Raw genomic sequence first — 24,472 nt, 5'->3', positions numbered from 1 at the left:
CGGTGAGTCCCCACGTGATTGGCTGACTGCGGTCGCCTTGTGATTCTGTGGACGGACGGTGAGTCTGGCGGACGGTGAGTCCCCCCACATGATTGAGGGTTGTACGGTGAGTCCCCTCCGAGATTTGTTCATCTGCGGATGATCGTGATTATGGCCATGGAAGTTTTGGTGGGTTGTGTGAAGTGAGATTCCGTTAGTAACTGACTCTTTCCCATAAAAGACATATAATGTACTTATATTATATATGTTGTTGTTGATTTTGTCATTATCATTCTTTTTGTTGGACCTGACCCTACTTGTTTGCTATGTGTTTATTTGGGGGGGGTAGATGGTCGTGAAGATAATGGCGATGACTCATTCTTGGGAGTTGATGCTACGTGACGTGCCAATACCGGAGGACGACTACACTTCAGAGGAAGAGGAAGAGGCTAAGGAATAGGGTTTGGGTTGAGAGTCTTTTGTTTTCTGTTGGGGTTGAGAGTTTCCGAAGTGTTGGTATCGAACAATTTTATTGCTTAAATTCGAATGAACAAGTTTTGATGTAATCTTTATTTTCATTCAGGCCTTTGTTTCGTACTTTTTACAGTTGGTTATTTAAAAAGTTTTACGAAGTTGGTTACTTCCGCGTGTTTTTGGAAAGGTTATGTTTCAAGAGTTTTTGTAAAATGAAAGGTTTGTCATTAATTGAAGATTAATAAGTGAATCGACGAAAACTCTTTACGAAAATTGGTTAATTAGTTACTGTGTAACACTCGAGAAATCGGGGCGTTACACCGGAGTTCATCCGGATTATGGTGATGGAACGGGTGACCATGGCCCCATGGAGTGATTGTGATGAGGTAATTCTATCTTAGTTTAGGTCATGCATCTTTAGCATGTATTTTTCATTTGTAGATTTTGTTTTCTTTTTATCATGCATCGTTTAGTTAATTGTTTTTATTTGTTTTGGGTCTTTTACTTCCCTATACTCACGTGTTTTTGCCCGCTAAGTTGTGCTTCCCTACTTGTGTCGTTTCATAAAATTTGTTTCTTGTGGATACTCATGTTGTTTTGGGGATGAGTGATTGTATGTTGGGGAAGAGAGGAGGAGACTTCGGTCTTCCGAGTGTTTCTTTAGAAAGGAGTTGGTTTGAGTCCATTAAGGGTCTATCTTTGACCCTTCACCATAAAATTTCCCTAGAGGATCCCCTAACTCATTGGCAATTCTTGGTTCTGTATTGATTTCACACTTTGCATGCTTTGTGAGACTTGCACTATTCATGAGACTTATAGGTTTTTGAACCTCAGAGTTTTTCTTGGCTTGAATATTTATCCTTAGTTGCCCCATTTGAGCTTTATTGGAGAATTTGTTGTAGCCAAAGGATTGGGGTGGATGATAGGTTGGATTATGGGGAGTGTTGGTCCTTACATTATGTTGGAGCTAATAATTAAGGTTTGAAAATGTCTCTTGTCCCAAGGAAAAAATGAAAAAGAAAAAAAACTCCTAATCAAAGTTGGAGTGGAAAAAAAGAAAAAAAAATGATCTTGAAAAGGGGTCAAGAGACTTGTGCTAAAAGGTTTGTTGTTGAAAGCTCCGGGGGTTACTATTTGGACCACACTCAATGTGCTTTAAAGCCTTAGTTTTCCTTAGGGACCAACCACCTTGTACTTCACCAAGCCACACATTTCAACCCTTGTGAAGTCTCTTTGAATTTGTGCATGTTTGATCTTTGTTGCTATTAAGTGAATGACATCCAGAACCTATGAACTTGCTTGCGTGCTTAGTGTACTAAATTATATCTCATCCTAGGATTTTAGATCTATATGCTTCTCATGATGGACTCTATACTCTTCTCATTTCAAAAAGTTGCATGAGGTAGGTTGTTGGATCTTTTCTTTTGGAACCAGCTGTAGTTACTCTTTCCCCTAGTTTTTTGGGTAGTATCCTTTGTGAAGGCACTTGTTCAGGAGCATTTCTTACGCTTGAGGGCAAGCGAGTGTTTTCTACGCTCGAGGGCGAGCTGTCGTTGAGTATAGTGGTGTGATGACCCTATGTTAGTAGTGGTTTTAGGGTAATTTCTTTGAGTGTTTTTGAGTCTTTTTCTTTGTCTCATATAGTGTTTCATGCATTCTCATGCATTTTTTGTGTTTATTTGAGTTTGAGTCAAGTTTTAGTAATTTTATGGTTTTATGAGGGTTGTTTTTGCATTTTTATAGAGTTTAGGACTTGCATGAGTTTTACCATGATTTTGTGAGGACTAAGGTGGTTAAAAGCCCTTTGAATTTCTTGATTTTACTCCTTGTCTTGGTCCTTTAGTGCTGCAGCAGGTAACTTATGGAAAAGGAAGGCCAAGATGCAATGGAATTGCAGAAAGCATTCAAAGGGGGGTTACAAAAGGTTGAAAAGCCACCAAGAGCGTGCAGTTGGTGCTCAAACGCCCTCACCTGGCGCTCAAGCGCCAGCACTCCAGAAGCTGGAGTTTGGCTTCTGCCTCATGGGCGCTCAAGCTCCCCAGGGCAGCGCCTGAGCGCCCCAGCTCGACCTTTTTGCCTATAAATAAGGCTTTAGGCCATTTTGACCAGGACTTCTGATTTTTACTTAGATTTTTTCCAAGTATTGAAGCTTAGGAAGTGCTTTTGGGGCTTGTGGGAGGCTTCCACCTTGTATTTTTCAGGTTTTCTTTATACTTTTTGTATGGATTCACTAGCCATGAGTGGCTAGACTCTTCTTTTGCTTTGAGTTCAATGTGATTTCATGAATTTCTAGACTTAATTCCTATTTCTATGCTCTTGTTCTTGAATCTACCTTATATTTCAATTCTTTTATGCATGATAAGCTTGGGTGCATCTTGGCTTAAGGCTAAATTACAATCATATTGGAAGATTGTTGTAATTTGGGGACTTGGGTTGGAATTAACCTCTCTTTGCTTGCTTCTAGGAATAGAGTGAGGGATTGATTTTGTTGGTCTGAAAATTGTATGCTTATAAACCTCATGTAAATGACTAAGTACACAAGGAATTGAGCTTAGCTTTTAGTATGGGAGAATTGCTCATGTGAGGAATCAATGAGTGAATATCTAGGCTATAGCAATAAGGTAGTGATTCAAGGTGCCAATTGCATAGGGTAGGTTGTCTAGGAAGGATTGGATGAACATTAACCCAGAGCATTTTTCATCAATTGATATTTTCATCTTTTCATTATTACTTATTTTGCAAACTCTTGTTACAAACAAACAAATCAAAAATCTGAATTTTACTTGCTTTCAAACTCACAAGCTTCAAGCTTAAACCATAATTCTCACTCACGGTCCCTGTGGATTCGATATTAAAACCCGAAAATATTTGTGCACTTGCAGATTGTTCCAACACCTTGTCCTTACCAACTCGGAGAATGAGCTGACCCTTATCAACATCAATCTTAGCCCTACCAGTGGCTAAGAAGGGTCAGCCTAGAATGAGAGGAATCTTTGCATCCTCCTCCATGTCCAGAACCACAAAGTTCACGGGGAACACATGAAGGTGTGAAAAACAACTAGAAGGGGGGGGGGGGAGGGGGTTGAATAGAGTTTTGAATATAAAAACTTTCCCTTTAAGATTTAAAGTAAATCTTTTCGGTTTATCTGAGATAGATGGTGCAGCGGATAAAGATAGAGAGAAGAGAGAAGCACACAAGTATTTTATCCTGATTCACTTGATAAATCCCTCAAGCTAATCCAGTCCACCTGTTAAGGTGATTTCTTCCTTCTTAGAATGAAGGCAATCCACTAATCAGATAATTGTTACAACTGCACTTGAAACCTACAAGTGACTAACAATACACTGACTTAGCTCACACTAAGATTCACTCTCTTAGTCTTCTCTAGGATCCGATCAATCTTGATCTCCTAAAGGAATCACCACTAAGATACACAGATCTTAGTCTTCTTAAGGATACTGACATACCCGGTCCCTTAAGGAAAATCAAACAACTGTTTGAGGTTGGTGTTAACAAAGGTTTGCTTCTGAATAAGCTGAGTGTAAACCAAATAAGAACAGATGAAGAAAGTGGAGGCTTGAATCTTTTCTTGTATTGCAGCTCTTGGTTTCTCTCTCTTGTCTTTCTTCTTTTCTTCAGCCTTAAATAGTCCAAGGTGCAAAGGATATTTCTGTTGAGAGAATATGACCGTTGGAGGGCATTTCTGGAACTTCCAGAACCTGCTGTGGCTGAACCTTGGTAGGTAGGCTTGTCAGAATAGTACACTGCTCTTGTACTTCTTGATACAGACATTTGCATTTAACCATTGACTTCTGATCAGAGTAATGCTTCGTGTTGAACTTGTGAAGCTTGGTGATCAGAGTCAGAGGGAAGCTTGGATCCTCTGACCTTCGTAACTTCTGCTTCTGGACCTTCAGAGCTTCTGGACCTTCAGAGCCTCTGGTCCTTCAGAGCTTCAGGACCTTCAGAGCTTCTGGTCTTCAGATCTTCTGATCCTCAGATCTTCTGATCTTCTGATCTTCAGATCTTCTGGTCTTCAGATCTTCTGATCTTCAGATGAATATATCTTCTGGTGTCAGAATCAGAACCTGTTTGTCAAAACACTCAAAACAAACGTTAGAGTATCATCATTGTTCATCCATAAATAAATACTTGTTATCATCAAAACATAGAGTTGTACCACATGACCAAATCTTGATCTTACAACACATACTTGTCCACCTTTACCATCACATCCTCAACAATCCCATATGGTGTTTTTAGGGATCGGTCTGCCATTTGTAAGGAGAGCATAGTCGGGGTGACCTATCCCAGGTTCAACCTTCTAAACATGCTAAGCGGCATGAAGTTGATGCTCGCTCCTAAGTCGCACAAGGCTTCAACAACAGTCAATCCCTCAATCTCCACTGGGATAGTAAAACTCCCAGGATCCCTTCTCTTCTTAGGCGTTTTTCTTTATAAAATGGCACGACACTCCTCAGTCATCATGATGGTTTCATCTACCTTAGAAAACTTCCTTCTTTTACTTAGGATATCCTTCATGAACTTAGCGCAGATTGGCATTTGCTCCAAGGCATCAGAAAAAGGAATATTGATGTGGAGTTTCTTAAAAACATTCAAATACTTGGAAAACTGTTTATCCATATTTTTCTTAAACAAAGCCATGGGGAATGGAATCTTGCTGAGTTCAGGAGAAGGAGTACTCACAACTCTAGCTTTCACCGGTTCACTCACTCTTTTCTCCATGACACCCTCATCTTTTTGCTCTACTTTCTCATTTTTCTCTCCCCCAACTTGTTTTTTGACTCATGTAACACTCTCCCACTCCTAATGGTAACAACAACAGAATTTTCTTGTTTAGACAAAATTAAAGAATCGAAAGAAAACTTACCTTGAGGCATCTCGGCCATTTGCTTGGCCAGCTGGCCAATTTGACTTTCCAAGTTCTTTACAGCCACCTCTTGGTTCTTATAGTTGTTCTTCATGCGGTTGATGTAGCTCTCCAATAGCTCCTCTAAGCTCTTCTTGCCACCATCATTTTCACCAACTTGCTCTTGAACTTGTTGAGAAAGTTCAGAGCTTTGACCTCGGAAACCTTGATTCGGCATGGTACCAAAATCAATAACACGAGGTCCTCCACGAGTCACACACTCCACTTTGGCTACACTAGCACCGACCAAATTGGTCGCCTTTATGTGAGTTTGAATCTCCGCCATTCGTTCGGAGAGTTGCTTGTTGGAGGCCAAGAGCTTATCATAAGCTTTAACTTCAAACATACTCCTTCGGGTTTGGCGATCTTTTCTAACAAGTCATACCCCACTTATGGGGGGAAGAGCATCGAACTCCCCACTTGAAGCCGCATCTAGGCCAAACCTCCAAGAATATTGTAGACCATCATAAAATGTTGCAACCAATTCAGCTTGGGTGAGATTGTGATTAGGGCATTTCCTCAAGAGCTTCTTGAAGCACTCCCAAGCTTCATAGAGATTCTCTTCACCGGTTTGCACAAAAGTCATGATGTCTTTTTTCAGCTTCCTCAAAAGAGCTCTTGGGAAGAACCTTGTTGTGAATTTTTCTGCTAAGTCTTCCCAAGTAGTGATACTCCCTTGAGGTTGTGAATTCAGCCATTCCTCCGCTGCATCCTTCAAAGAAAATGGAAACAAGCTCAACCGAATTGCTACCGATGAAACATTGCTCACTCGATAAGTGTTGCAATTCCAGATGAACCTCTCCATGTGAGCGTGAGGATCTTCAAGGGCACCTCCACCATATTGGCTTTGCCTCACCAAGTTGATGAATGTCGGTCTCAACTCAAAGTTTCCAGCTCCCTCCGGAAAAACAATACTCCCGGGATAATCATAACTCGTAGTAGCTGAAGTGAGTTCCCAAAGAGACCGGTTGGCATTCTCAACATCTTGTTCTCGTAACCGGAGGGTGATACCCTCTTGGATTCTCGCCTCAATATGGGCTTGCATCTCCTCCTCCGTCATATGCCCACCCATGACGGTGTCTCTCTTGAGAGCAACCTGAATGTGTGACACTAAAACAGAGAAAGATTAGTAGCACCAATTCTCGACAAAGATACAAACAAAACAAAAAATAAAACCACAAACTAAAAACTTGAACCAAAAACCACAAACAATTTCCCGGCAACGGCGTCAAAAACTTGTTGGTCAATCTGCAAGTGTACAGAATCTACCCGGTTTCAATTTATCGAACCACAGAGAATTGGTATGCGAATTCAGTTTAAGCCTAGAGTTCACGGTAGGAAAGCAAGTAAAATTCAGTTTTAAGGTTGATTGTTTAGGTGATTAATTAACAAGCAACTGAAATATAAGTGTGTGAAGAACAATGGTGAGAATGCCTTGGGTTCTTGCTTAACTAATTCAGTTTTAGTCAACCTATTCTATCCACAAAAATCTGAGTCTCTCCTTGATGCTCTAGCCTAATCAATCATCTATCGATGCCTCGCATAGACAATCCTCTCAAGTCAAAAGATAGGCACAATTCTTTGAATACCTAAACATTTGCTAAAGGCACTAAGCATGCAATTCAGGCCAACAAACCCCAACCCTTCCTCTATTCCTAGTAGCAAGCATAGAAGAGGTAATCCCACAACAAGTCCCTAATCTATAACAAACTTCCGTTCTATTATAGAAAAGCATGAAGCTAGTTCGCGATCAAGCTTGAAACATAAAGCATGGATATGGGATTCAAGGGTTTACTCAGAGGATTCATGAATAGAAATAGGAATTAAGATTAAGACATCATAAGTCACAAAGAACCGAAAGTAAAAGGGGTTTAGCCAAGCATGGCTATAGAACCCAAACAAGAAAGAAAGGATAAAACCTGGAACATGGACTTGGAGAAAGCTTCTCCTCAAGCTCTAGAGCCTAACCTTACTTCTAACTTATTTAGGAATGTATAGAAATGAAAAAAGTTACAAAAGAAATGACAAAAAGCCTATTTATAGGCAAACAGGTCGAGTCTGGGAGCTCAAGAGCCAATTAAGCACGCCTGAGTGCCAATTCCAAGCGGAAACAGTAGCTTCTGGAGGTAATTGGCGCTCAGGCGCTCAACAGAGCGCTCAGACGCCAATTCCTCTCTAGCATGGTGTAAACTTCGAATCAATTGGCGCTTAGGCACTCAACACGAGCGCCTGAGCGCTCTCTACATGCTAGAAAGCCTCTTGACCTTCTTCTTAACTCCCCTTTAAGCATCCCTTCAATTTTCCAAGCCTTTTGACCTTCTTTCTTCATCAGTTTCAGACCTGATTACTTAGGAGCAAAGCAAGGAAAAATATCTAGGAACTCCAAGAGATTATTAGCACAAAAGACCCTCAATTCAAGTAGACAAGATATGCAAGTCATAAACTTACTTAAAATGCAAGAAAGGTCCCTATAAAACTATAAAATTACCAAAACAAAGTAAAAACACAAATAAAGATAAAAATGCATGAGAATGCATGAAACACTAGATGAGACTCAACAAAAATACTCAAAACTAATTAAGAAATGACCCTAAAAACACTACTAAAATAGGCTTATCACTTGTCCAAATTTATCACCTGCCCAGAAGCTCGTTCATAGGTCGCCATAATGGTTTTCACGCATTCTACTTCCTGAATCGCCGCTCGAGCAAAAAGAATATTGTCGTCAGCAAACAAGAGATGTGAGATAGCAGGCGCAGATCTAGCAATATTTATACCATGTAAAGTATAATCAACTATAGCATGCTGGATTAAAGCTGAAAAAGCTTCACCACACAAAATAAATAAGGAGCAAGAGGATCTCCTTATCGCAAACCTCGATGATGTGCGAAAGACGGTTGCGGGTTACCATTAACCCTAATTGAAAAATTAACTGTTGTAACACAAGACATAATAAGCTCAACCCATTGTGCTGGAAATCCCATATGGGTAAGAATACCTCTCAGAAAAGGCCACTCCACACGATCATACGCCTTTGACATGTCCTGCTTAAGAGCCATCATCCCATTTCTTCCTGTGACTATCTTCTTCATGTAATCGAAGCATTCAAAGGCGATTAAGGCGTTGTCTGTAATTAAACGACCTGGAACAAAAGTGATTTGAGCTTCACAAATTAGATCATTCAAAATCAACTTTAAACGATTAGCTATTATTTTTGTAATTAATTTAAAAGTTACATTACAAAGACTAATCGACCTATACTGATTAGCACTCACATATTTTTTAAATTTTGGGATCAAAACCAATAAAGTTTGGTTAACCATACCTGGAGATATCTCACCATTGAGAACTTGCAGACAGTAAGCAGATACACCATCACCAACAATATTCCAGAATTTCTGATAGAACAAAGCCGGAAAACAATCTAATCCCGGAGCTTTAGTGGGATGCATTTGGAAGAGTGCTCCCTCCACCTCCTCTCGCGTGAAGGCCATTGAAGGGATCCTCCTATGAGTAAGTTTAGGACTTGCATATCTTTTCTACTTGAATTGAGGGTCTTTTGTGCTAATAATCTCTTGGAGTTCCTAGATATTTTTACTTGCTTTGTTCCTAAGTAATCAGGTCTGAAACTGCTGAAGACAGAAGGTCAAAAGGCTTGGAAAATTGAAGGGAGGCTTAAAGGGGAGTTAAGAAGAAGGTCAAGAGGCTTTCTAGCATGTAGAGAGCGGAAGTTTGTTATAGATTAGGGACTTGTTGTGGGATTACCTCTTCTATGCTTGCTACTTGGAATAGAGGAAGGGTTGAGGTTTGTTGATCTGAAATTGAAAACTTAATGCCTCAAACAATTGTTTAAGTACACAAGCAATTGGGCTTATCCTTTGATTTGAGAGTATTACCTATGTGAGGCATCGATAGGTAGTTGGTTAGATTATAGCATCAAGGAGAGACTCAGAGTTTTGTGGATAGAATAGGTTGACTTAAACTAAATTAGTTAAGCAAGAACCCAAGGCATTCGCACCATTGTTCTTCACACACTTATCTTTGTTAGTTTTATAAGTAATCAACTCAACAATCAATCCTTAAAACTGAATTTTATTTGCTTTCAAACTTTGAACTTGATTCTTAAACCGAATTCGCATTCCAATTCCTTGTGGTTCGATAAATTAAAACCGGGTAGATTCTGTACACTTGCAGATTAACCAACAATGTTTTGGCGCCGTTGCCGGGGAATTGTATGTGGTTTTTGGTTTAAGTTTTTAGTTTGTGGTTTTATTTTTTTGTTTTTATCTTTGTCTAGAATTGGTGCTACTAATCTTTCTTTGTTTTAGTGTCACACTTTCAGGTTACTTTAACGAGAGACACCGCCATGGGTGGCCAAATGACGGAGGAGGAGATGCAAGCCCACACTGAGGCGAGAATCTAAGAGGGGATCACCCTCCGTTTACGAGAACAAGAAGTTGAGAATGCCAACCGATCTCTACAAGAACTCACTTCAGCTACCATGAGTTATGATTATCCCGGGAGTATTGTTTTTTCCCGAGGTAGTGGGAAACTTTGAGTTGAGACCGACATTCATCAACTTGGTGAGCCAAAGCCAATATGGTGGAGGTTCCCAAGAAGATCCTCACGCTCACATGGAGAGGTTCATCCGGAATTGCAACACTTATCGGGTAAACGATGTTCCAGTGGATGCAATTCGGTTGAGCTTGTTTCTGTAAGATCAAGTTTTGATCTAGTAGTACAACTCTATGTTTTGATGATTACAAGTTAACCTTTTGATATGAACAATTGTGGTACTCTAACGTGTTTTTCTGAGTGTGCTATTTACAGGCTCTGACCTCAACTCAATCTCACACAAATCAGAAGCACTGTGTTAAAGAGCGACCCAAGCAACGCTTTCGCATTCACCATGTTCAGTATGAACAGTGGAAAAGCTTCAGAAGTTCTGAAGTTATACAAACTCTGATGTGGACTCAGTCACTAGAAGTTCTGAAGATCCAGAAAGTCTGATAACCAAGAAACACTGAAGGCTCAGATATTCTGATGGTGTAGAAGACTCTGAAGATCCAGAAGCTGATTAGTGAAGTTCTGATGTCCAGAAGCAAGATACTCTGAAGACCATGCTCTTCCCTCTGAGTTTAGAATCAGAAGAAACAATGGTCAGAGGATCTGGGCTTTCCCTCTGACTCTGATCAACCGGCTTCACGAGTTCCAATATGAAGCATTCCCCTGATCAGAAGTCTCCTAGGTTTAAAGGTCAAGTCGTTATCCAAGTACAAAAGCAACTGTACCTTCCTGACGACCTACCTAACAGTCTCAGACATAGCAGAAGCTGGATTTTCCAGAACTGCCCTCCAACGGTAGCATTTTCCATGCAACGCTCAACCCTAATCCTTAGAGTATATAAAGAGGCTGAAGACTGAAAGAAGCAGCTAGAAGCATTCACATACGCGCAAGACATATTCAAATTCTTCTAAGCTTTCTTTCATCTGAAATTCATTGAGTTTACTATTAGCTTTTTAGAAGCAAATCTCTTGTAAACAATTCTTTGAAAAACAGTTTGTTTAGTTCCTTTAGGAGATCAAGGTTGATCGGATCCTAGAGAAGACTAAGAGAGTGAATCTTAGTGTGAGCTAAGTCAGTGTAATTGTTAGTCACTTGTAGGTTTCAAGTGCAGTTGTAACTCTTACCTGATTAGTGGATTGCCTTCATTCTAAGAAGGAAGAAATCACCTTAACGGGTGGACTGGAGTAGCTTGAGTGATTTATCAAGTGAACCAGGATAAAATCCTTGTGTGCTTTTCTATCTCTTATCTTTAGCACTTAAGTTCTCGAAAGATTTGTCAAAATCTTTAAGGTGGAAGCTTTATTCTGAAAACGTTATTCAAACCCCCCCCCCTTTCTACCGTTTTTCATACCTTCAGTTTCCATTTTCTTTGAAGGATGAAGCTGAGGAATGGCTGAATTCACAACCTCAAGGTAGTATCACTACTTGGGAGGACTTGGCAGAAAAGTTCACAACAAGGTTCTTACCAAGAGCCCTTTTGAGGAAATTGAAAAAAGACATCATGAATTTTGTGCAAACCGCTGAAGAGAATCTCTATGAAGCTTGGGAGCGCTACAAGAAGCTCTTGAGGAAATTCCCTCAGCAAAATCTCACCCAAGCTGAATTGGTTGCAACGTTTTATGATGGTCTAGAATACTCTTGGAGGTTTGGTTTGGACGTGGCTTCTAATGGGGAGTTTGATGCTCTTCCCCACAAGCGGGGTATAACTTAATAGAAAAGATGGCAGCGAGAGCCATGAACTTTGAAAATGATCGCCAAACCCGAAGGAGTATGTTTGAAGTTAAAGCTTATGACAAGCTCTTGGCCTCCAACAAGCAACTCTCCGAACGAATGGCGGAGATTCAAACTCACATAAAGGCGACCAATTTGGTCGGTGCTAGTGTAGCCAAAGTGGAGTGTGTGACTTGTGGAGGGCCTCATGTTATTGATTTTTGTACCATGCCTAATCAAGGTTTCCGAGGACAAAGCTCTGGACTTTCTCAACAAGTCCAAGAGCAAGTTAGTGAAAATGATGGTGGCAAGAAGAGCTTAAAGGAGCTATTGGAGAGCTGCATCAACCACATGAAGAACAACTATAAGAACCAAGAGGTGGCTATAAAGAACTTGGAAAGTCAAATTGGCCAGCTGGCCAAGCAAATGGCCGAGATACCTCAAGGTAAGTTTTCTCCCGATTCTTTAATTTTGTCTACACAAGAAAATTCTGTTGTTGTTACCACTAGAAGTGGGAGAGTGTTACATGAGTAAAAAAAAAACAAGTTGAGGGAGAGAAAAATGAGAAATTAGAGCAAAAAGATGAGGGTGTCATGGAGAAGAGAGTGAGTGAACCGGTGAAAGCTAGAGTTGTGAGTACTCCTTCTCCTGAACTCAGCAAGATTCCATTCCCCAAGGCTTTGTTTAAGAAAAATCTGGATAAACAGTTTTCCAAGTTTTTGGAGGTTTTTAAGAAACTCCACATCAATATTCCTTTTTCTGAAGCCTTGGAGGAAATGTCAATCTACGCTAAGTTCATGAAGGATATTCTAAGTAAAAGAAGGAAGTTGTGTGAGGTAGATGAAACTATCATGGTGACTAAGGAGTGTAGTGCCATTTTTAAAAGAAAAATGCCTAAGAAGAGAAGGGATCCTGAGAGTTTTACTATGCTAGTGGAGATTGAGGGGTTGACTGTTGTTGAAGCCTTGTGCGACTTAGGAGCGAGCATCAACTTGATGCCGCTTAGCATGTTTAGAAGGTTGAACTTAAGAGAGGTCACCCCGACTATGCTCTCCTTACAAATGGCGGACCGATCCCTAAAAACACCATATGGGATTGTTGAGGATGTGATGGTGAAGGTGGACAAGTATGTGTTCCCCGTGGACTTTGTGGTGCTGGACATGGAGGAGGATGCAAAGATTCCTCTCAATCTAGGCCGACCCTTCTTAGCCACTGGTAGGGCTAAGATTGATGTTGATAAGGGTCAACTCATTCTCCGAGTTGGTAAGGACAAGGTAAGATTTTCGGTTTTCAATCCTAATTTGCAAACTAACCTTAATGATGATTTTGTTTGTGATATGATCAAAAGCTTGTCCAAGTCTTCAAAAGAGACCCCCAAAGTGAAGGAAAAAAGATGTTGAGCCTAATCAAGCTCTCATCAAGCTTGTTAGTGAAAGCAAGTATGGGGGGTCTAAATATGAGAATTTCCAAGCCCACATGGCCCGGTTCACTCAAGGTAGTCACCTTGTAAATATGGAAGGTGTGACTAGTAATAAGCTCAAGATTAAGCTCTTCCCTCACTCCTTGAAAGGGGGAGCAAGGATTTGGTACGATGGTTTAGATGATACCCTCTCTTAGGAGAAATTGTTCCAAAGGTTTTGTGCAAGGTTCCTAAATTGCACATGTGGAAGGAAAATTGATGGTAAGGAATTTCCTTCCTAACACCAAAGGAAGGAGAGTCCACCTAGGACTATAACTTAGGGCTGCTTGGGAGACAACCCCAGTCTTGTTTTATTTTTCTTGTTTGTTTGTTGCATTTTGCAGGGAATGGGAGCCTGAATTCTGTAGTAAGAGGTGTGTCTAAGGCCTCCATGGTAACTTGTAAAGGAGGTCAACTCTTTCCCTTAGTTTAGCTCATGCATTTTTGCATATTTTTCTTTGTTGAACTTTTTTTTCTGTTCGATCATGCATTGTAAGTTAGAGCCATTTTTGGGTCTTTACATCCTTATACTCACATGTTTTTGCTCGTAGTTATGCTCTCTTACTAGTGTTGGTTTTGAAAATGTTTTTGTGAATACTTGTGTTGTCTTTTGGGGATCAGTGATTGCATGTTTTGGGGAAGAGATGAGGAGATTTCGGTCTTCCGAGTGTTTCTTAAGGATAGAGTTGGTGTGAGTCCATAAGGGTCCATCTTCGACCCTTCACCATAAAATTTCCCTGGAGGATCCTGACTCACTCGTACTTCTTGGTTCCGTATTGATTTCACTCTTTGCATGCTTTGTGATACTTGCACTATTCTTGAGACCCGTAGGTTTTTGAGCTTCAGAGTTTGTTGGCTTGAACTTTTGTCCCTAGTTGTCCCTTTTGAGCCTATTGAAGATTTCTTTGTTAGCTAAAATGATTGGGATAGATGATAGGTTGGATTTTGGGCAGTGATGGTCCTTGAATTGTTGTTGAGCTGAATAATTTGTGAAATAGTCTCTTGCCCCAAGTGAAAAATATTGAAAAAGAAGAAAAAGAAAAAGAAAAGAACTCCTAATCAAAGTTGGAGTGCAAAAAAGAAAAGAAAAGAAAGTTGAGAAAGGGGTCAAGAGACGGGTGCTTGTAAAGTTTGTTGATAAAAGCTCCGGGGTTATGTGATTGGACCACACTCAATATGTTTTGAAGCCTAATCTTCCTTAGGGACCAACCACCTTGTACTTCACCAAGCCAACATTTCAACCCTTTGTAGTCTCATTAAAATTGTGCAATTAATATTGTGCATGTTTGATCTTGGTTGCTCTTGAGTGAATGATATCCAGAACCAATGAACGGCTTGTGTGCTCAGTGCACTAAATATATATCTCATCCTAGGATTTTAGATCTATATGCTTCCCATGAATGGACTCTACACTCTTCTCTTTTTCAAAAGATGCATGAAGTAGGTTGTTGGATCTTTCTCTTGGAACCAGTTGTGGTTGCTTTGTCCCCCTATTTTGTGTGAAGTATTCCTTGTTGAGAGCATTTGTTTTGGGAGCATTTCTTGCGTTTGAGGGCAAGCGAGTGTTTTTTACGCTCGAGGGCAAGCTGTCATTGAGTATAGTGGTGTGATAACCCTAGTTTAGTAGTGTTTTTAGGGTCATTTCTTTGTGAGTTTTGAGTCTTTTTGTTGAGTGTCATGTAGTGTTTCATGCATTCTCATGCATTTTTATCTTTCTTTGTGTTTTTACTTTGTTTTGGTAATTTCATAGTTTTATAGGGACCTTTCTTGCATTTTAAGTAAGTTTAGGACTTGCATATCTTTTCTACTTGAATTGAGGGTCTTTTGTGCTAATAATCTCTTGGAGTTCCTAGATATTTTTCCTTGCTTTGTTCCTAAGTAATCAGGTCTGAAACTGCTGAAGAAAGAAGGTCAAAAGGCTTGAAAAATTGAAGGGATGCTTAAAGGGGAGTTAAGAAGAAGGTCAAGAGACTTTCTAGCATGTAGAGAGTGCTCAGGCGCTCGTGTTGAGTGCCTGAGCGCCAATTGATTCGAAGTTTACACCATGCTAGAGAGGAATTGGCGCCTGAGCGCTCTATTGAGCGCCAATTACCTCCAGAAGCTACTTTTTCCACTTGGAATTGGCGCTCAGGCGTGCTTAATTGGCGCTTGAGCTCCCAGACTCGACCTATTTGCCTATAAATAGGCTTTTTGTCATTTATTTTGTAACTTTTGTCATTTCTATACATTCCTAAATAAGTTAGAAGTAAGGTTAGGCTCTGGAGTTTGAGGAGAAGCATTCTCCAAGTCCATGTTCCAGGTTTTATCCTTCTTTTCTTGTATGAATTCCATAGCCATGCTTTATGTTTCAAGTTAGAACGCGTGCGAGCTTTATGCTTTTCTATAATAGAACAGAAGTTTGTTCTAGATTAGAGACTTGTTGTTGGATTACCTCTTCTATGCTTGCTACTAGAAATAGAGGAAGGGTTGGGGTTTGTTGATCTGAAATTGAAAACTTAATGCCTCAAACAATTGTTTAAGTACACAAGGAATTGGGCTTATTCTTTGATTTGAGAGTATTACCTATGCGAGGCATCGATAGGTAGTTGGTTAGATTATAGCATCAAGGAGAGACTCGGAGTTTTGTGGATAGAATAGGTTGACTAAAACTGAATTAGTTAAGCAAGAACCCAAGGCATTCTCACCATTGTTCTTCACACACTTATCTTTGTTAGCTTTATAATTAATCAACTCAACAATCAATCCTTAAAACTGAATTTTATTTGCTTTCCAACTTTGAACTTGATTTTTAAACCGAATTCGCATTCCAATTCCCTGTGGTTTGATAAATAAAACCGGGTAGATTCTGTACACTTGCAGATTGACCAACAATCTGGAATCTTCTTAGGGAGATCCCTATATATTTTCCTACCCCACAAGCCTAGGGTTCTCCCCACATTCTCTATCATGTCAAGCACTGTATTGCTTCTCCTGCTCCAACCCTCAGCCACTATCTCTGCACATTCCTCACCACTATCCAGCCATAATCCCTCAAACCGAAATAACCTCGTTCTGTGTCTTCTCAAATCAGACATGTGGACACCATTATGGAGAATAATTCGACTATGATCCGACTGATGCCGAATCAAGTGAGCAACTCGGGTAACTGGCCATAACTCAGCCCAAGCATTATTTATCAAGGCATAGTCTATTCTCTCCTCAATCCTTGTGTGATCAGTTCGATTATTTACCCATGTAAAAGTATTTCCTGAACAATCCACCCTGTTTAGCCCACAATCTAGACAAGCTCGGTTCACAACCTGAATTTGATTAAAATCGGGGTGGGTCACCCCCAAGCTTGTCAGACAGGGAAAGTATAGTATTAAAGTCACCAATGCATAGCCACGGGATTGCATCCACTGGCCTCTCTCGTCTAACCATTTGCCATGTCTTTCACTTATTTTGTGCCTCGGGAAAACCATAGATCGCATTAACCTGCATAGACACCTAAGGGTGGTCCGGGTGGACCAGGTTAAATAAAATATGGTTAAGTGAAGCATTAATTATTGTTACCTCAATCTCTTCTTGCCACAGAAGGCACAACCCTCCAGCCCTTAACCTCCCACGACCCGCACATTGGACCAGGAAAATATTACCAAGACCTCCCTTACCACGATGCTTAAGTATCTCTGCAGAATATTGTTTTGTTTCCATAAGAAAAGCAACATCAGGAGCTTCGGAGTGGATGAGCCCATGCAGGGCTTGCACTGCCTCCAGGTTTCCATGCGCACGGCAGTTCCAGAATAGGATCCTCATTGAGGTGGGCTGGACTGCTTCGCAGTCTCCGCCAATCCAAATCCATCATCAGTGTTTTTCTTCTTCAAAGGTGGGGATATCCTTGAGCTTCCGGTGCCAAATGCGGAAGAAGTCACATTTGTCCGCTTTCTTTGGTTAACCATTTTACTATTCTCCTCTTGAGGTCCACCAATTTTTATTCCCATTTGTTTTGTCCTAACTGTGTTGTGTGTGTTATGGCCAGGCACATCAAATTCAAATTCATTCATATCCTCATCATGCATCGTAGGAAAATTTATCTCAACCTTTTGTGTGTCATCATTCTCGGTAAAGTCATCAAACTCCTCCAACTCGTCATTATCATCATCTTCCTCCGGTGCGTTCGCCTGTTCTTTGCCTTTGCCGGAAGGTTGGACAACATTGGGTTCTCTGAATTGTCGGCCACCCCCTGTCTCCATGTCCTCTTCTTCTAGCGTTACCCCCTTGAGGCCGTGGCGGGGGAAGTGCGCGCAGCCATGGCCCAAACCTCTGGTTGTTCTGACCTGGTACCACCACCACATTGCAGTCCTGCTCGCGATGATCTATCAGCCCACACCTGAAGCAGAAGTCATACAGTTTTTCATACTTGAAGGTGGCCTTGTATGGAGCTATGCCCCCTCCGGCGACAAGCTGTCCCTTTCGAAGCGGTATATCCACCTTCACCCACACTCGGATTCGGAGGCACTCTCCATCACGTCTTCTGTCCCAGTCCAAGAAGCCCCCAAAGTTTGCAGCCAACGTGCGTGCCATCTTCTCGGTTCATAACAAATTGGGGAGGCCATGAACTTGCACCCAAAACGACACCTGGGTCATTGGGATCGCCTCTGGATTGACCTCAACATTAAACACATTCAGAGCTATCATATGCCTGTCGAAGAACCACGGTCCAGAATACCCACATCAAGAACCTCATTCTCGATCCTTTATCTTCTTAAATCTGAAGGAGAAGAGGTTTTGACCGACGTGGCGAACCTCCTCGCAGTTGCGGGACTCCCACTGGTTTTTCATCGTCGCCTGCAATGGTTCAACCTCCAGAATACCCACATCAAGAACCTCATTCTCGTCTCCGTCCAAGATCCCGTCAAAGTTCTCCATGGCCAAGGACACAAGTTTGCTCTAAAGCCTTTTTCAGTGAACACTGTCGTAATGACACACTATCACACCCCAAACAATTGCTGTGGGGAAAAAACGCACGTCGAAAGTAGTCAAAATTAGCAACTTGTGAGGCACCGACAATCAGTGGCGGCGCACCTGAAACCTAGGCGTTCACCGCAGCTTTCCAAACCATTTGCAGCCAGAAAAATCTAGTGACTCCATTTCTTGCATAAACATACCCGTTTGTAGACTTGATACTAGTAGAAGTGATACTGACATAACCAAATGTTATAAACATAAGTTAAAAGCTATGTGATTTATGTTTGAATATATTCCTAACAAAAATAATTACTTAAACAAATTTCATTTTTATCACTATGACTAGAGTTGCATATTTGAGTGAGTAATGAATAAAATTGGTATAAATATTATAAAATGGGTAAAAATGAAGAAGTGTAAATTAGAAATGGGTAAAAACAATTAAGGAGTGAATAAAATGAATAACAATTAAGGATTTTGTTGTAGCTCCTTAGCTTCTTTTTTGTGTTGTTTTGTTAAAATTGACAGTTTTTTTTATGCATCGGAAAAATAAAAAAAAAACACAAAGAAAAGCTAAGGAACCGCAAGAGAATTCTTCAACAGGAAGGTCTTGAGCTCAATAGAAGGCGTGCCAAAAATTGTATGGCTAGACGTAGGCGAATGATCCCCCTCTTGGCAAGCCAATCCGCCGCATCATTCCCTCCCGATGAACTCAAGCAAGGCTAACCCTCCAACTTCAGCCAAGCATGTCTCTAATTTCTCGAAAAATCCGACGCTCCATATGGAATTTGAAGCCATCAGCATCCTCAAGAACTAATGCTACCTTAACACAGACTACCTCACAAAGCACAGGCCTGAAACCGCGACTCGATGCACCCTAACTTAGTGTCAAAGCTTCTGCTAATAATGGGTTACCTCAACTGGCATAATTCATGAAGCCCCCCGAACAAGTTCCATTCATGTCACGAATCAAACCACCACCCCTAAACGAGATAGTGAGTCGCGTACGTGTGTTGCGTGAGCGAGAAAGTGTTTTCCGTTAGTTTTAATTAGTTTTAATGTGATCTGAAAATTAGAAGTAAAAATCAGGTTAGTTAACCTTTATTTTACCTAGAAGAAAAATAGTAGTTATATTTGGAGGCCAATATGTAAAATTCTTGTAGTGATTGAATGTATGTGTAGAAAAAATTTACACTATCCATAGTTATTAAACTCTAGATATTGTCATAGTGCCAAAACTCTTTTTCTGAATCTACATCTACATCTACTTAATGGGGAGTTTGGAAAGCACTATTCATAAGAGAAGTTCCAATCTTGGCCATTCAATTCAGTTTCTAATCTAATGGTTGGTTTTCATTCCTCACCTAACCACAGTACCACACCTTCCATCATTCACGTTTCCCCTCATTCATAACCATACGCTACCAGCCTACCACCAACTCCACTCCCATCATTGCAAAGGCAAGCTTGCATCAACAACCATGAATCCTTCTCCACCACTGCAGTAAACCCAGGGGCGGATTCACCGCCTAGCTTGCCTGGGCCCTTGCCCAGGCTCAAAGGAAATAATTTTTTTTTCTTTGGACTTAGTAAGCATTTGGGTCCAAAAAAAAGAAGCGAGAAAGGGCAAAATTGGGTGAAGGTGAAGCAGGGTTGTGTCGAGGGTGAGTGAAGCAGGGTGATTGGGTGAAGGAGGATGAAGTCATGAAGTGGTGGGTGAGTGAACTGTGAAGAGGGTTGTGTGTGGGTGAGTGAAGCAGGGGAAGCGACCTGTGGGTGATTCCTTCAAAATCGATTTTCTCTCCCAAAATCGTACCTGACCGAAGCTGGAAATCTTAGCCTTTCACTCTCTGCAACTCTCATCCACTTTTGTTCTCTGCATGCACAATTTTTTATTGTCGTTGTTTGTTGCAGAAAGAAAAAAAAAAGAGAGAAGGAGGTGAATTGTGGTTTTTTTTTAAAGGGAATTGTGGTTTGTTGAGAAAACGGATGTGGAGTATGGAAGGATTTCTTTATTTTGGGTATAATGCAAAGGAAAAGTGCTAAAAAATAACAGATACAGATTCAGGTTCGAAGGAGAAGAAAAGAGAAAAAAAACAGAATTGAGAAAAGAGTGGAAAAAATCAAGAGCAGCGAACACAGGGGAAGGATAGAGGTGGTTAGATAGCTTTGCAATGAATAAAAAGATAAGGTACTTGTGGCTGGGATTGTTGGAGCTTAGTGGACGGGTACAACTGTCATCATGTTTATTTTTCAATGTGTTTATTTATAATATTTTTTCGAAACTTAAACCAAACCAAACAAACGTTTATTTACAATATTTAATAATTATAATTTGTTCATTTCTCATTAAAAATAATTTCTCCAAGCATGTATATTAATTATAATATTTGTATCTATTTTCGTCATTATACACTCAAAATCAATTCTAATATCCAAACAAAATTCTCTTACAAGAATTTCGTTTCTCTCAATGTATCTAAACATAAATTAAATCACTTAAACTCACGTCTCACGTTTACCAGATCCAATTATGGTCATATTATCATGCTAACGTTAATCCAAACAAACTCAATTCTTTAGCCTCACACACACGCGTTTGGCCTGAAGCCCTGAACCCACTTTCTCCTCCTTTCTTCGCTTGTTCGCCGGTCGTTGTTTTCCTCCAAAGTAATTTATGCCTATAGCTCGTGTGTAGAATGAGTAAGTGAATATTACTATATATTAACACAATCATGTTTCCACTTCTATAAACCTTTTGAATTTGTTGTTTTCCTCCAAAGTAATGTATGCCTATATCTCATGTGTAGATTGGGTAAGTGAATATATATGGATGCGACGGGAAGCACGGTAATGGGTTTATAGGTGCTTTGTTTAAGGTCTCGGTGCTGCCCGGGAGACCTCCAATGCCGGAAGAGCACTTCTTCTAGCACATGGTCTTCAAGGGAGTTATGAAGCGATTGGAGAGAGAGCTCGAGGAGGATATCAAGAACATGAGGGGTCGCTGCTGGTAATTTACGATTTGTAGTTCATAAAGCTCTACTAAGGATTGAAGCCTGGAACCCATGTATTTCCCAGCTTTGGTAAATTCACGTTTTTATTCACAGTGAATCAGTGATATTATTTGTTTTTTTTTACTGCAATTATGATATCTTGGAATGGACTATTACATGATGTTGAATTTCTTCCGTCTATGCTTATGTAAGCAGCTTATCCATATTTATTTTACTAATATTTTTAGAACTGGTCACTTATATCCAGTATGTGATTAGGGAGGAGTGTACAAACACTTTTAATGTGGATTGAATGAGGTTCCAAAATATAAAAGAAGAAAATGAAATTTTCTCAGGAGAAAACTGCAGTATATGAAAACCAATGTCGAAGCAATATTTGAAGACCAAAGTCCCAATTATGGGATGCAACTGCTAAATAACCAGCTACTCTATTAAAGTGGTGTTGAACATTATGGAACTTAAAAACTTCAATATAACATCTCTTTATCAACGGTTTATCCTTTTCTTCTTACAAAAAAGTGAATATAGATTGCATTAGCCCGGATCAGATTGTTTGCTTAGTGAGTTTGGATTTTCACTTTGATCTTGAACAGAAATGCCTATGTTTATTTATGATATTATTACTTTAACTCGTGCATTTGGTTGAGACTTAGGCTACCATTTAAGACGCAACCTGTTATTGTAGGATGTTATTGATTGTTCTGAATGGATTGTCCCCTTCAATGTATCCAAGACAAGAGAGTGAGACTAAAGGGATTGGGTAAAACGAGTTGGGGAGGCGGAAGTAGAACCTACATGAAGCAAAACAAGAAGAGGTATGTGATCTATGATTTAAGTAAGATTTATCAAAAATTCTTAAAACTTTTTTCGCATATTGTGGCTGTAATTCTTTCTTTATTATTTTGATTTTTAGAGTGAGGTAAGATTTCTTAGTGGCCAGACATTTTCACATTTAGCCCAAATTGTGGAAGTTTCAAAGAGAAACTCTCTTACAATACTAATACTTTCACACCATGCTATAAGAGGATTATTAACTCATTGTGGTTGGAACTAATATGTGTTGGTGTCCTTGTAACATGGCTGCTATTTGAAACTCTTATGCTCTCATTTAATATGCTACCTATAGGTGAGTCCTTTAGTTTTTTTCAATTTATACAGTCAAGCTGATCAGTGGATGCTTTCTGTTTGATCTGTATATTCTTAATACCTTATGTGGATTATCCTATTCCAAAAATTTATGTTAAATTGCCATCTGTGTTTTTACTAGAACACTTACTTTATTCAAACAATGCTTTTTCTAGAGTTTTTGGGAGAGGTTAGACAATTTTTTTACAGCTCAGGGAATTTTTTTTTTCTAGGATTGTTATTGATGCTAAGTGGGGTTATTATTAAGGTCATATAATTTGTTTGAAGGGTTTTGGCAATAACAGCTCATGTTTTCTATTCCATGTTTCAAGCTAAAAAGGTGTGATGTTATCTACAGGTTCTGGTTCCATCAACACCTAAATCTTTGAAAAGTCCCTGAAGTTTTGTCACTCCATGATATCGATTGAGGGTGCAAGCTGTCGTTTCATGTTGTTAACACAGATACGTGTTTATTGACGTGATAGCTGCTACTTTTTTCTGGTATGCACAATTGCACATGTTTAATGATTACTAATATTGGGTCAAATAGGTGATGTGTAAGGATAGATGCTAGCATTGTTGATAGGGAAAAGTGTGATGATAGTGTTGTTTTTTCAGCAGGCTTGAGGACCATGGTGCAGCCAAACAGCCAAGGAAGGGCTGACCTTAGAAAAGAACATGATGGTTGGGAAATTCCAAGGGATAATTTGCCCAACTACACTAATTAGTTCCTTCAGCTGCTAATTTGCCCAACTACACTAATTACTTCTTCCAGATGGTTCTTGGACTAGATGAGAAATCGTCTGGTACTCACTTAGTGAGGGGATAAGTGAATCTGGGAGTGTGGGTGCCATTTTTGGGCGGTGGTATGAGTTCTATAAGGAAACATTTTTCAGACTTGGAAATTCCGTTGCAAGACACAAGATGCAGCTATGGAAAATGGTTCTTCTCAATTTTTACAGAGTTGCTGTTTTGACGGAGTAATTTAACATCAAAAGTTACATCTTTTTGTTCTTTTTTTGTACTACATAATATAACATGATGTGGTTGTAAACATCACTTGAACGGTGCTACTTTATTTGTTCACTGTGAATGGTTGTTTATTTTGTCTATAACTATATCATTTTTTTTTACCTTAGGTTTGATTCTCTCTATTTTCATGGGTAATTTAAGACACTATATTTTTGTCATCGATCCATGAAGAGCTAAATACTATTCCTTGATTAACATAGTCAACAAGGACTTTTATTGTATTTTCTGCTATTGAATCTATATACATTTTTTTAAATTAAAACAAGTTTGTTTTATATTTCAGATTAATAATTATATAATCATTTTAAATAATTAAATGTTTATGTATTATCTAATATACACTAAAGTTAAAAAATAATTAAATATCACCTATCTTTTCATAGCTGCAAACATTATTAATATTAATTACCATAGGTATGTAAATAAATCTATTTATTTTATAAATTATTGAATTAAAAATTATAACTCATAGAATCGCTCATCCGTGCATCGCACGGCAACGGGCTATAATCCTAGTTGTACTCATCCATGAAATTTGTCTTATAATATAGTACAACTTATTAAAAATTCTAGTTTAGAAAAGAGAATAAATGAAACGCATACACATTTGAAATAATATTGTATTTATTTCAATTCAAAAAATATATTTGTTCCAATACCGACAACATTAGTGGCATGGGTTTTCTCATAGAATAAGGATGTTGTGGGTTCAGATCTCACATTCAACCTGATCAACAATTATATTTGCAAACACACAAGTTGGCACCATATCTAGCATCACAATACCCTTGGCTATTATTAATTTTGCTTTCACAATCTGACTTGCACTGATCACTACAAAGTCCAATTTCCCTGCTGCACATCCTTGAAGTTCCAGGTTGTGGGGGAGGCCCGCAATCGAAGAAACAGGTGCACGTGCTAAACTTAACATCACAAATCCCTTTTGGGCTCTTATCACCCATAAAAAATTTACAAAAATTGTCACAAGCTTGATTGGAATCACATTTACTCGTAACTTGTGAGCATATGCTTCCTCCTTCCACTGTTGATTGCACTATATATATAATAAAGAAAATGGTTAGTGGGAATGCAAATCATATATATTTAAGCATCAAGATAATATTATACAAGATACTAACCAACAAGAACAAAAACCAAGAAGACAGAGAAATTTAAAGAGTTTTTGAGATGGTTCGCCATTAGAGTAAAATTCTTTGTTTTGTCAAAACTTTTAC

General features: G+C 39.5%; 1 long non-coding RNA gene and 2 other non-coding genes across 3 annotated transcripts; 2 read left to right on the top strand and 1 right to left on the bottom strand.

Annotated features, from left to right (window-relative positions):
• Window positions 1-5,881: 5,881 nt before the first annotated feature.
• On the top strand, window positions 5,882-5,988 carry LOC130741575 (small nucleolar RNA R71). The gene has a single exon (XR_009020466.1). It is a non-coding gene; the product is annotated as a small nucleolar RNA R71 (small nucleolar RNA).
• Window positions 5,989-11,433: 5,445 nt separating this feature from the next.
• LOC130741581 (small nucleolar RNA R71) lies at window positions 11,434-11,540 on the bottom strand. Its single transcript, XR_009020472.1, has one exon. It is a non-coding gene; the product is annotated as a small nucleolar RNA R71 (small nucleolar RNA).
• Window positions 11,541-20,860: 9,320 nt separating this feature from the next.
• On the top strand, window positions 20,861-22,868 carry LOC130735300 (uncharacterized). Its single transcript, XR_009018375.1, has 3 exons — window positions 20,861-21,149; window positions 21,766-21,895; window positions 22,564-22,868. It is a non-coding gene; the product is annotated as an uncharacterized LOC130735300 (long non-coding RNA).
• The last annotated feature ends 1,604 nt before the right edge of the window (window positions 22,869-24,472 follow it).

Source organism: Lotus japonicus, chromosome 2, assembly GCF_012489685.1.
Source record: "Lotus japonicus ecotype B-129 chromosome 2, LjGifu_v1.2".
In the NCBI taxonomy this organism is placed as follows: domain Eukaryota; kingdom Viridiplantae; phylum Streptophyta; class Magnoliopsida; order Fabales; family Fabaceae; genus Lotus; species Lotus japonicus.
The sequence above is the reverse complement of the archived record's forward strand: the minus strand, read 5'-3'. Positions and strand labels throughout refer to the sequence as shown.